At 38.2% G+C, this 14,195-nt stretch overlaps 1 long non-coding RNA gene across 1 annotated transcript; it reads right to left on the bottom strand.

Annotated features, from left to right (window-relative positions):
- Positions 1-3,340: 3,340 nt before the first annotated feature.
- Positions 3,341-5,801, bottom strand: LOC132611439 (uncharacterized). Its single transcript, XR_009571648.1, has 2 exons — positions 4,761-5,801; positions 3,341-3,627 (listed from the first exon to the last, which is right to left on the bottom strand). It is a non-coding gene; the product is annotated as an uncharacterized LOC132611439 (long non-coding RNA).
- Positions 5,802-14,195: the final 8,394 nt, after the last annotated feature.

Genomic DNA, 14,195 nt, shown 5'->3' with positions numbered 1-14,195 from the left:
CGAAAAAAGAGTGGAAGATTTGGAAATAAAATCTCCCTACAAAACACAAGTTTTAACCACCTCAAATTTCCGAGAAACGGACAGTTTTCATCAACCGTTTTTAAAAAACATTTTCTTGAAATTCAGCCGAAAGGAGGGATTTTCAGATTTTTGGGGATTATTCAGTTTTGAGGGACACAACTATCCTCCACACTTAATTTTTCCTTTTCCGGTGAACTTTAGCCACGACCAACAATTACTCTACTTTCATTTTTTTCGTTTTGAAACTTTAGCTACTTTAATCGGATTTGGGTTCGTTCGATTTCGAGCATAAATCCGAGGCCTCGACGCCCCATTTCACTGTACCAACAAAAGGTCAGTACGTTTCTCTTTTATTTCGAATTTGAAGTTTCTGATGTGTGCATGTTCTATTATGTGTTTGGGGCTGTTGGGTTTTCTTCGAATCCTTATGTGTTAAGTATCATGAAATTCTGAATGTCCGTTTCGGATTATCGATGGTGTTTGAATATAAGTTATAAACTTGTACGTAATAGCTTGATTTATGCAGTCTATGTTATTTAGATTATGATACCAATCTAGTGTCTTTGACTAAAATATGATTAGGCTAAATGTTAAAAGGAAAGACATTGTTTAACCCACTTTTTAATTATATGATCAAACGATACTTTGTTTGTTAGTATAAGTGGTGTTGGAACAGACTCATATTGTCAAAACTGTTAAGATAAAGAATGTGTGTTCCATGAATTGCTGTTACCACCAGAAATGTGTGACTTCTGTGTTTAGGTAATTTTGGATCCTGTCCCTTTATTCGAACATGAGTGATCTTACGCCTAATTTGAAAATGAAGGACTGTTTGATCCGATCTGTTTAGCATACCTCTGTTTGGAACTATAAATGCCCACTAAATTGAACATGAATGATGTTTTACTCTTTTAAGTTGAACCCATAAGTTTGTGTTTGTTGAATGGGAAATTTGTGTCAAAATTCATTATTCTGTTGGGCTGGAATAAATAAAGAAATGGCTTTAACCCATTGTGTCTTTCCTTGCTTTCATCATCTGTCTACAAACTCTGGTTTCTCTGTGGATTAGTTAGGCCAAAATTTAGCTTGTGAAGGTCCTGTACGATTTAAATATATTTAGATATATGTCTGCGATCGTCTAAGTGTGATTTTGATGTCTGCAGTGTCTGACCATGTTATTCAAGGCTTATGAATAACTTTCTTGCATTATATGCCTACTAGCATTACTGGTGTATCGAATTTGGAGGACTTAAACCTATCATTGCATATGATCTTTGTCTCATCTTCATCAGTGTTAAATATGCATGCATCTTGTTCCGTTAACCAGTTTCTTGGCTTCTTAACTTATAAATCATCTTGCGGAAAATGCTATGCAAACATGCTACATGTGTCTTGCCTAGAATGAAATCAAGAATCCTAGCATACCATGTTTGATCCCTTTCCCTTGTACCTATATATGTTCCTTCTTCAGAAAATCCTTGTTTGTTGTCTAAACATTATATAGAACCGCTATGTCCCTCTACAATTGGTATTTGCTTTCTTGCATCCTGTAAGTGCTTCCACAAATGTCTACAATTACCCTAAGTGTTTGCTTTTTCTTGTTATATGCTTAATCAGCCTCGTAATACTCTACTTGATCCATGTTGCTGTTCGTTGACTATGTCCGCTGAACATTAAGTGCTTTCCCTAAAATTGGTCAAGGCAGTTTGGGAATATGACTGAATGTGTATTCATGTGCTTTCCTTAATCTTTTCTTTATGAATGTGTATACATGAGATATACTCGAATATACACAGTGTATACATAATCTATTGATTTGTTTTGAGTTATATTTTACATGTTTAACCTTGTTTATTGATTGTATACTAATCGTTTTCTTTCGTGTTTATGCATGACTATCGCATATGAGTCCCTCGGACTCGTCTTCCTCCGTGTTTGGCGTTGGGCTAAAAGCCCAACATGATCTCTTCGTGTCCAGCCCGTCTGCAGCTAAAATAGAAAACAAATTTCTGGGCCAAAGCCCAATAGGCAGGAACAGCGTTCAGCAGCAATATATAAAAGATTCTGGGTCGAAGCCCAACTGCAACAGTAGCGGACAGCAACACTCCTAAATGGGCTAAGCCCATTTAAATCATCTTACTCCTCCATTTTATTTCTTTTGTACATTTAACTTGTACTGTGTGACTGACTCTATGTTTGTTAATTTAGATGCCTTAGCGAAATTAGTGGGGTTTAGTTTTAGTAATGGGTAGTTAATACAAAGAGAAACTAACAATTAGCTCCATGGGTTTCATTTCCCTTTTATGTTAAAATTATTTATAGTATCTATAATATTTATTTTTTAGAATAATTGATTTTCAAAATAGCATGACTACATATTTTGGCTAAAGGAATCATACTTTATGCTTACTATCTTAGAAGTTTAAAACGTCACAAATTTTACACTAACGTTAGCTTATTCTAAGAAATAAAAGGCAAACCAGTTTCAACGGATAACTTTTCCACTTTAGTTCCTTTCCAACACTTGAAATACGTATTTGTTTAAAAAAAACAACCTTCGCACAATATACATTAAACTAATAGTCTTTCTATGAAACTTTTTTAATATTAACCTTACAATAACTCTTTTTAATCTGTGAGTCGGCATAACTCACCTTTCTCCAAATACATATAAACGTTACATGTCCCGCTTCTTTTAGTTTATTTTTAACCAAACTCTTTTATGCAACTATTATTTTCTACAAGTCTTACTTTAAATAACTTTAACAATACTTACAAGATATTTTCTTAAATATTTAAATATTACATCTACATTTTTAGCCTTAATTAAATAACATAAGTCCGGTCGGTTAACCATTGTTAATGGATTTTAAAGGATGTCTAATACCTTCCCTTTAGACTAATTGAACCCTTACCTAGAATCTTAAGTTTCGCAGACTTTTAAAACAAACTTTAAAATAACTTTAATAAACTGTAGGTGTCCTAATTCACCATAAATAATTAGGTGGCGACTCCTTAAAATAAACAAAAAATAGGAATCACCAATATGTCGTACTTCTAATTTAACCCGGTTAAAAAGGGGTATGACATGGCTCAGATGAAGTGGTTGCATTGATCAAACTTTGCTCCATTTTAGAACGAGTCTTTTTAGTTAACCAGGTGATTAGTGATGAGTCAGAGTCTGATGTCTTGGCTTTCGACAGTGTGAAATATGGATGCTCCGCCAGTTCCCCTTTAGCACAAGTCAACCTTTTGTTTTGAAAATAAGTTTAAAAGAAAAGAGATAAAATAAGAAAAGAAAAAAGAAAACGAGTCAGTATACGGTAAGGACATATCATTGCACATAAACATATTATTTGCACATAATACATCGCGTTCTATAATGCAAGGGACCTCTTTATGCCAGAAGTAGGCCTAACGAACATTTGAAGGACAAACATGTCTTTTATGTATCATTCCACAACTCTTCCTAAAATTAATTACAATAATAAAAATTTATTACATGCCAGTTAATAATACAATTCTAAGATATCTAATACTTCATCTCCACTGATTTCTTTTGGTTGTCTTCAAACCTCCGGCAATAATTGGATGCTCCATGACAACCTGCAACAAAATGTCAGCTTTCCTGAAATATTTATCTATAGATTACTAGGTCCACATATTCCTCACATTTGTCATACCCCATTTTAAACGGGTTAAATTAGAGTACAACATATTGGTGATTCCTATTGGTTTGTTTTAAGGAGTCGCCACCTAATTAATTCAACGGTGAATTAGGACACCTAAATGTTAACTAAGGTAAAATTAAAACTAAACCTCCGTTAATAGTCTGCTTAATCAGTGTGATTCTAGGTAAGGGTTCTATATTATCCTAAAGGGAAGGGATTAGGCATCCTTTAGAATCCGTTAACTACGGTTATCCGGCCAAACTTAGGTTAATTAATTAGGGTTAAAGACGCAAATATAATATCTAAAATTGAAGAAAATGGCTTGTAAATATTTCTAAGATTTTAAAGGAAAATGAAATAATGTTGTTTAAAATTAGACTTACAAAACTAATAATTTTCATAAAAGAAGATTTTAAATGCTAAATAGAACTTAAAGATATTGCTAAGGCCTTAAAAATATAGTAATGCTATTCAAAATAAAATTTGTAGAAAATAGAATAATTTGCCTATGAACAATAACTTTTAAGAGAATACTTAACAAATGTCATCTTTAGATAAAAAATTATATTATATGAGTATTGAGATGTAGAAAAGCCTAGACTTATTTTTGAATGTGATGAAGAGGACATGAGTTTTCTTTCTTTTATTAACTTTATTTAACTATATTTGGCTAAATATATGCATAATCGGATCAATCTAAAATATCTATAAAATATACTTGGATTAATATTTACATATTAGGGACGTTTTGAAATTTTAACATGGTAAAATAAAACGTAATTTCTTTGATTCAAAATATGTAATCATGCTATTTTAAAAATCAATTATTCTGAAAGTAAATATTAAAATACTATAAGTCACTTTAATATAAAAGAAGAAAATGAAACTTATGGAATTAAATGTTGGTTCTTCCTACCCATTTACTAAAACTAAACCCCACTAATTTCGCTAAGGTTCATCTAAATTAACAAACAAAGTGTTAGTCATACAGTACAAATTAAATGCACAAAATAAAATAAAATAAAATAAAATAAAATAGAGGAGTAAAAGGATTTAAATGGGCTCAACCCATTTTAGGACTGCTACTGTCCATTGCTGTTGAGCTTCGGCCCAACGAAATTTTTAATAGATTGCTGCAGATGGGCTGATGGGGCTGACTCGAGAGAAGTTACGTTGGGCTTTAGCCCAACATCGAATGCGGAAGAAGACGAGTCCCTTTGACCCGTATGCGATAGTCATGCATAAAAACGAAAGAAAAGAATTAGTATGGCAAGTCCTTTTCAGGCATTGAAGCAAATATCATCTCTGTTCCATTTTAAACATATATTCAGCACATGCTAGCAGTTTTTAATATACACCAGATCTGAACATATGAACTTTTCTACAAAGTATGCTAATTATAGGATAAAAGAATACTACTACCACATACAAATATTCTTGGAACAGATAAAATGCAAAAAGGAGAGCAGTAACGACCTTTTTCGAGTGCAGTGAACAAGGGCTTTGAGGTCCTCTTCAGATCTACTCCTTTGTGAGTAAGATTGAGTTGGACAGAGAGTAAGAGTAGTGAAAAATGCTAAAGTTCTTTTTTTTTTTCTTTGAGAGATAATAGAAAATATAACTATCTTAGATGAGTGAGTTTTTCATGAATCCAAAAAAAAAAAAAAACCTCCTTCTTTTCCGTTATGAATAAATTTGAAACTAGACACAAATGAATTCCGAAACCTGTGCCACAGCTAAAATCCACTGAGATAGAGAGAATAATTCTAGAAATTAAAGGTTCTTAAAGTTTTAAAATGTGCCAGGAATGTATTTGATATGTAGTGTTTTTTAGATGTTTTCAGAAACAAAAAAAAAAAAAAATCCTCCCCTGAGCTGAGAATTTAAGGAGTATTTATAGGAGAGAGTGAAACTCTAGGATTTCATTTTTGGGCGGGCAGATTTCAAAAAAAATGGAATTTTGAAATCTAGTCAAAGGCCTTTTGAAATCTAAACGTTTGAGATTTTTTTTTTTTTGGATGTATTCGCAGGCCTCACATGATTTGATTCAGATTGTCAAGATTAATCTTTGAAAATACTAGAAATGGGAAGCTTTTTCTCGCTTTAGCCAATATTTTGACGAAATAAAAATTATAACACGTCGTTCTAAGATCCGAGCAATATTTAAAAATAAAAAAAATGCGGTCAAAATGAGCCATAATTCGTACGTCATTTTTAATTAATAATTTTTCCGAGTTGGACGGGGCGGGCCTTGAAGAACGAAAATGATCGTTTGAATAGAAAATCAAATCTCTGAAAACGCGGATTTCTTCCAAAAGTTTTTTTTTCGTTTGACCAAATCGTGTGAAAGAGATGAAGATTTTTAAAGATTTTCACCAAAATAGGCCTACAAATTCTGGTTTAGAAGTGAGAGAGATTGACTTTTGTTCATAAAAGGGAAAAGAGGTGGGCGGCTCTTGCTGGAAAAGACGAAAAGTTTTGCACCTTAATTTTGTTTCTAGGTTTTGTTTGGCTGAAGAGGGCTTTCATTTGGGTTGGTTTGGGATTCATTTGGGTTTAAGGGAATTGGGCTAGAGGCTAATTGTTGGTTGAAAATGGTGTTAGATTGAATTGGTTGAACTAGTGGCCTTTTCCTACAACAACATTTCTTTTAACTTCCTTATCTTAATAATTTTAAATATGTTATAATTATAACACAGACTATTTACTATATATATACACATACATAGCTAAATATAATATGAACATTATAACTAGAAAATATACATATAAACATATTACCTAAATAATAATACTGAGGATACGAATTATAATTTTAGTAATTAGCGTAGTGACTATTATTATTATTACTAATAATACATAGGGATGATAGCAACATATGATTATAATAGTACTAATGTTAATAATAAGAGTAATAATAATAGTATTACCAATATAGTAGTTGTATTAGAAATGGAAATAATTACGCTAATAAGTAAAAATTGATTATTAATGACTAGGAAGCGTAAAGAAATTATTTAGAGGAAAAGTGAGACAAAATTGGGTGTCAACAACTACACCTGACAGTGGTTCCCAAACTAGAGATGGGGTACAGACCCCTAAGCAGAGACCTACGAGGGTAGTACATCCCGCTGTAGCTATGGCTCCTCGCATGGATGTGATACCCAGTCCTGGTGATGAGATTAGGCCCATAGAGGGCGTTGTGATGACTGCTTCTGACCAGGAGCTAGTTGGGAGGTTCCGAAAGTTAGATCCGCCGAGGTTTGCTGGTACCTCGTCTGAGGATGCCTATGAGTTCATTCTTGATATGCATGAGTTGCCGCACCGTATGGGGATAGTGGAGACCCATGGGGTGGATTATGTGTCCTACCAGTTTCGCCGCGACGCGAAGACGTGGTGGAGGTATTTTGTAGTGCGCAGACCTGAGGGTTATCCTCCTTTGACTTGGACGCAATTCTACCGGGGCTTTCTTGAGAAGTATGTGCCTCGGTCTTTGAGAGAGGCTTGTAGGGAGCAGTTTCTACACCTTGAGCAGAAAGGCATTTCTTTATTTGGCTCGACACTCTACTCCGTCGATCCCTACCGAGGCTAATAGGATCAGACGCTTCGTTGGAGGACTAGTGAGCTCTCAACAGGTCCCTTGTCTTCAGATAGAGTCTATGGGGGATTCCTTCTAGTCTATTATCGAGCATGCTTCTATGGCTGAAGGAGCTAAGGCCTCTGCCTTTAGTGGTGGTGACAAGAGGCAAAGTCAGACTGGCAGTTTTAAGGATTCTAGTACGAGAGACACCGGTCAGTTTTTGAGGCCACCTCAGCCCTATTCTGGTCATCTCGTACATTCAATATTATCGGCTTCCTCTAGTGAGTCACCTAGGTAGAGAGCTCCTGAGAGTTCGTTCTCTAGACCAGTAGACAGGGCAGCTTCATCCGGGTCTTCAGCTTCCGTGCTTCTGCACTCGACTTCTTTTACCTGTTTCTCTTGTGGAGAGATTGGGTATGTTGCCAAGAGATGCCTCGACTTAGGCGGGATTATCAGCCGCCGAGGACTCTTGTATTATTCGGTGGTCGAGGAGGGACTTCTCATAGAGGCGGTGCTCAGTCAGGCTGCGGTGCTACCCATGGTTCTAGAGGTTGGTCCCAACTAGCTAGAGGTGGTACTCAGAGTGCGAGAGTGGGATCCCAGACTAGGCGTGGTGGAGCTCGTTGTTACTCATTTCCTGGCAGGCCCGAGGCAGAGGCCTCGGATGCTGTGATCTCAGATACCATTTCTGTTCGCCATAGAGCAACATTTGTGTTATTTGATCCTGGATCCACTTATTCATATGTATCTGCATTTTATGTCATTGGTTGGGATTTGCTTTGTGATAGCATAGATATACCTCTCCATGTGTCTACTTCGGTTAGAGATTCTATGGTTGTTGATCGAGTCTACCGGTCATGTTTGGTTACTTTTATGGAGTATGACACTTGGGTAGATTTGATGATTCTAGATACAGTGGACTTCGATATTATATTGGGTATGTCCTGGCTCTCTTCTTATCATGCGATCTTGGACTGTCACGCCAAAACAGTCACCTTATCTATGCCGGACATTTCTAGGCTTGAGTGGAGAGGCACTTCTAGTCCCGCTTCGAAGAAGATCATTTCCTTCCTTCGGGCGAAGAAGTTAGTGAGTAAGAGGTGTTTAGCGTATTTGGCGCATGTTCGTAATACGACTGTTGCATCCCCACCCCTTGAGTCTATCCCTATTGTGAGTGAGTTCGCGGAGGTATTCTCGACAGATTTACCAGGTATGCCACCTGATCACGATATTAATTTCTGCATCAACGTGGAACTGGGCACTCGTCCCATTTCCATTCCACCATATAGGATGGCACATACCGAGTTGAGGGAACTTAAGGAACGATTACAGGATCTATTGAGCAAGGGGTTTATTAGACCGAACGTCCCCCCTTGGGGTGCTCCCGTTTGTGAAGAAAAAGGACGTAACTATGAGGATGTGCATTGATTACCGCCAATTGAACAAGGTCACCATTCGTAACAATTGCCCTATACCCCGTATTGATGACCTGTTCGACCAGCTTCAGGGTGCTTTGGTGTTTTCAAAGATTGATTTGCGTTCCGGCTATCACCATTCGAAGATTAGGGCGGAAGATATTCCGAAGACAGCATTTCGGACGAGATATGGCCACTATGAGTTTTTAGTGATGTCTTTTTGGCTTACCAATGACCCTGCTGCATTTATGACCTTGATGAATGGCATCTTTAGGCCGTTCTTTGATTATTTTGTGATTGTGTTTATTGATGACATCTTGGTGTACTCTAAGAGTAGAGTGGAGCATGAGAGCCACCTTCGTACCGTCCTTGGGTTGTTGAAGAAACATAGCTTGTTTGCTAAATTTTCTAAGTGTGAGTTTTGGTTGGAGTCTGTAGCATTCTTGGTTCATGTGGTGTCCAATGAAGGGATTATGGTTGATCCACAGAAGATAGGGGTTGGGCGAGACCCACTACCGTTATCGAGATTTGTAGTTTTGTGGGTTTGGCTAGTTATTACCATCGCTTTGTGAAGGGTTTTGCTATCATTGCTTCGTCTTTGACTAGATTGACTCAAAAGGATGTTCCCTTCCAGTGGACGGATGATTGTGAGGAGAGCTTCTAAAAGCTCAAGCTTCTTTTGACCACAACCCCGATCCTAGCCTTACCTGTGGAAGGCAAGGACTTTGATGTCAATTGTGATGCTTCCTGTATGGATTTGGGTGTTGTATTGATGCAGGAGGGTAGAGTCATAGCTTATGCTTCCCGTCAATTAAAGGTTCACGAGAAGAATTACCCTACCCATGATTTAGAGTTGTTGGCCGTTGTCTTCGCTTTGAAGCTTTAGAGGCATTACTTGTATGGTGTCCATTGTGAGGTTTTTACCAATCACCATAGCCTTTAGCATCTGTTTACCCAGAGAGATCTTAATTCCAGGAAGCACCGGTGGATGGAGTTCCAGAAGTATTATGACATCTCTATTGTGTACCACCCTGGTAAAGCTAATGTGGTGGCTGATGCCTTGAGTCGCAAGGCAGCGAGTATGGGGAGTTAGCTCGATTGATTGTTTCCGAGCGTCCGTTGTCCATGGAGGTTCAGACTCTAGCCACATTTTCGTCTGTCTTGATATCTCAGCCCCGGGTAGGACTTTCTCTTGTATAGAGGCGAGGTCATCGTTATTGGAACGGATCAAGGCTCATCAGTTTAAGGATGCTCAATTGAGCAAGATCCGAGATAGGTTGTCGAGAGGGGAGGCCAAGTAGGTCGTGATTGATTCTGAGGGCATTCTGAGGATTAGAGGACGCGTGTGCATTCCTCGTGTTGGTCATTTGATTCAATTGATCTTATCTGAGGCTCATAGCTCTCGCTATTCCATCCATCCGAGAGAGACTAGATGTACCGTGACTTGAGACAGCATTATTGGTGGTGTCGTATAAAGAGAGATATAGTTGATTTTGTGGCTAAGTGTGGAAATTGTCAACAGGTAAAGTATGAGCACAAGCGACCCGATGGGGTGCTTCAGATGATGCCCATTCCCGAGTAGAAGTGAGAGGGGAATACTATGGATTTTGTCACTGGTCTACCGAAGACTCTTGACAAATTTGATTCTGTTTGGGTGATAGTGGATCGGTTGACTAAGTCCACTCACTTTGTTCCGATTTAGGTTTCCTATACCGCAGAGAAGTTAGCCAAGATGTATATTCGAGATATTATGAGATTACATGGGATCCCTATTTCTATTGTATCTGATCGAGGTACTTTCTTCACTTCTTGATTTTGGAGGGTATTTCATGAGGAGTTCGGTACCCGAATGGACTTTAGTACAACTTTCCATCCCTAAACCGATGGCCAGTCCGAACGGACCATTCAGGTGCTCGAGGACATGTTGAGAGCGTGTGTTATTGACTTTGGTAGTCATTGGGGCCAATACTTACAATTGGTGGAGTTTGCGTACAATAACAGTTATCACTCGAGTATTGGCATGGCGCCTTTTGAGCCTTATATGGTAGAAGGTATAGATCTCCGATTGGTTGGTTCGATGAATGCGAGGCTCGACCTGGGAGCACGGATCTATTGAGAGAGTCCCTTGATAGAGTGAGAGTTATTCAGGCCAGGCTCGTGGCAACTCAGAGTCGGCAAATGATGTATGCGGACCGCAAGGTCCGGGACTTGAAATTTGCTATTGTTGATCATGTTCTATTGAAGGTTTCCCCCATGAAGGGTGTTATAAGGTTTGGTAAGAAGGGCAAGTTGAGCCCCACATACATTGGTCCGTTTGAGATTGTGGATTGTATCGGTGATGTAGCTTATGAGTTGGCATTGCCGCCAGGCTTGGCGAGAATTCACCGGGTCTTTCATATTTTAATGCTGAAGAAATACCTTGCCGACGGTACCTATAGTATTTGTTGGGATTCTATATTGCTTGATGAGAATTTGACTTATGAGGAGGAGCCTATCCCGATCTTGGATAGGCAGGTTTGGAAATTGAGGCCCAAAGAGATTGCTTCTGTGAAGGTGCAATAGAAGCACCGTCCTATGGAGGAGGCTACTTGGGAGACTGAGTTCGATATGCGTAGCCGATATCCCCAGTTGTTCACTGATTCAGGTATTTCCCTACTTTCCTTCCTTTCTTTGCTCAAGGACGAGCAACGGTTCAATTGGTATCTGATGTAATGACCAAACGTCCTTTCGGCATTTCACTCGTTTTCGAGCATTGGTTAGCTCACTTTTGACCCAAGGGGACCGCTGAAACACCCCCTCCCTCCCGAGGTGTCTGGACCGGATTCGGGCAACTTTGGTGAAAATACAGGTTTAGAATGAAAAGGGTTGACCCGATGTAGACTTTTAGGCAAACGGACCTTTTTCAGAATTTCATTAATTCCGAGAGGTCTGAATGGTCGCTTAGAACCTGTATGTGTATTTGGTTCTGTTCCCAATGCATTGTGGTACATTTCGAGACTTTAGATGGGAAATGGGAGTTAAGGTGCCGATGGTTGACTCGATCAAGGCGAACTCCGTTGGAAATTTTGAGACCACGAGCGTGTTCGCAGTGCATTTTTGTATGGGTTTAGGTGGTCGGGTTATGAGCAGATTATTACACCCCATATTTTCGAAGAAGCACTTATCAAATTTGAAACATAAGTACGTTGAGTTATGGTTAAGTAAAACCACTTTGGAATATAAGAAGCAAGCAGTATTAAGTATATTTAATGAGTGAAGGATGTATATAAGATATATCAGAAGGTTTTATAAGGAAATGAGTGGAAGAAATGGAGTAGTACGACTTTGGAGAAACGATGGGTAATGTTTTGTGTGAAAATTTTGGTCCAACTTGCGGGACGAATATCTCTCAGCATATGAAGTGTTTTGAAGTGAAACTAAATCCTAAAATGAAGTTCATCGATCTAGTTTCCAACGCAGCAAACCACTCATCGATAGGACATCAGAGTAAAGAATTATGGACGTTACAAGTTCGGCTGACAAAGCAGAAACGCGCACTACAGTAAAATGCTACAGTGACCCGACCTGAATTTGACCCCTATATAAAGGGTAATAACCCTCATTTTCATCAGATTTTGCCAAGAAAATTCCAGAAAAACAGTTGAGGGTGTGATAATATCAAAAAGTGAGCAATTTTCAAGTGGCGAAGTATTAGTTTAGGTCCACATAGCGCGTGGTTGTGATTGTAGTCTTGTTTTGCGGTGGATTTTGACGTGAATTTGAAGCGGATATCGGAGATATTGCTACTTCTACAAGAGTAAGGTATGGATCTTTTTCTATTTACGCTAATACCGGTTCATCCATGAAGATAGAGTGATTAAATAATTGTATAGTAAGTAGGTTAGTTATGGAAGTTGGAAAACAGCATGTGGGCTGTTTTATGGTATATATTAGTGTTGGAAATTATGTTATTGATGTTGGTATTGTTGTTGCTGTTGTTGGTTGCTGAATTAAGGTTTCGGGCTAGGCATATAAGCAGAGGAGATGCTGCCGAAATATTAACAGATTCTAGCAAGATTTATTTGAAGGCTTAGGATAAGTATATAACGATGGGCCTAATCATAGTATGAATGGTCTTATATGTAGACTTGCAGGCTCGGACGGATAAGCGTAGGTAGTTAGAGGCTGAACAGGTATGTGAAGGCTTGTCCCTTTCTTTCAAAGGCATGATTCTTATGTTATAATCTCGTACACGTTTCCATAACCACCTTGTTTCCAAGAGCTAGAAGTTTATGACTCTTAAAGCTTCTTATGATGTTAAAGATGAGAATGTTTTTATGAGGATTACGATGATGATGATTTTATGTTTCAAAGTTTTAAGTTATGATTTCAACGATGATATGAAGATGTTGAGCTACTTCATAATTTTCTCGATTCTATTCATTGTTGTTGATCTCACCTTATGAATTGTTCATTCGAGGTGAGATATAACGATAATGGTTGTTCCATAATATGAATCGGAGGTTACCGACCTTACTTCACTCTGATAAAGTTGTAGCTTTCATATGAGCTTTCTTGCATACTATTTTATTATGTATATGAACATGGTATATATGGACTGGGCCGTACGTTCCTCGACACTAACTTATATGGATCGGGCCGTACGTTCCTCGGCACTAACTTATATGGATCAAGCCGTCATTCCTAGACACTAAATTATATGGATCTGGTAGTACATTCCTCGGCACTAATATGTGATGATTATAGATCGGGCTGTACGCTCCACAGCACTAACATTTATGGATCGGGTTGCATGTTCCGCAACACTAATACTTATGTTATATATGTATATATGTATATAAGTGCTCGTGTGGATATGATTTTAAGATGTACAAGTTATCCCTCCTATTCCATGTTACCTTTCACATCTTTATATGTTGTTATTTATGCCTTACATACTCAGTACATTATTCATACTGACCCCCTTTCTTCGGGGGCTGCGTTTCATGCCCACAGGTACAGAAACTCAGTTTGGTGATCTACCAGTCTAGGACTTCTGCTCAGCTGCTTAGAGAGCTCCATTGTTCCGGAGCTTAAGTCATTTTGGTACAAATCCATTTGATATAGACTTTTCTGTACTCTTAGAGGTCTGTAGACGTATGTGGGTTGTATATATACTTTGGTCGGCTATACGGATGTAGTTCGCTTTAGATATTCCCGCGTATAGTGGCAGCCTTATCGGCTTGCATATTTTGTTATGTTTGGTTAACTGTGATTCCTCAGGAGACATGTTCATTTTGATATATGGCATTATGAGTTTACAGCATGTTTTTGCTAATTTTCCATATTGTTCTAGTATCAGTCTGATTATAGCTAGCAAGTTCGTATACGAGTTTCCAGTTCGGGCACTAGTCATGGCCCATCGGTTTAGGTCGTGACACATATGGCCTCCGGAATAACCTGGAAATTCGATTGAAGACTTAGAGAAATTCGAAAAATCTGGTGTCTGGTGCTCGCAATAGCGGCACC

The sequence above is a fragment of the Lycium barbarum genome, chromosome 9 (genome assembly GCF_019175385.1).
Source record: "Lycium barbarum isolate Lr01 chromosome 9, ASM1917538v2, whole genome shotgun sequence".
Classification (NCBI taxonomy): domain Eukaryota; kingdom Viridiplantae; phylum Streptophyta; class Magnoliopsida; order Solanales; family Solanaceae; genus Lycium; species Lycium barbarum.
This window is presented reverse-complemented; position numbering and strand designations above follow the sequence as displayed.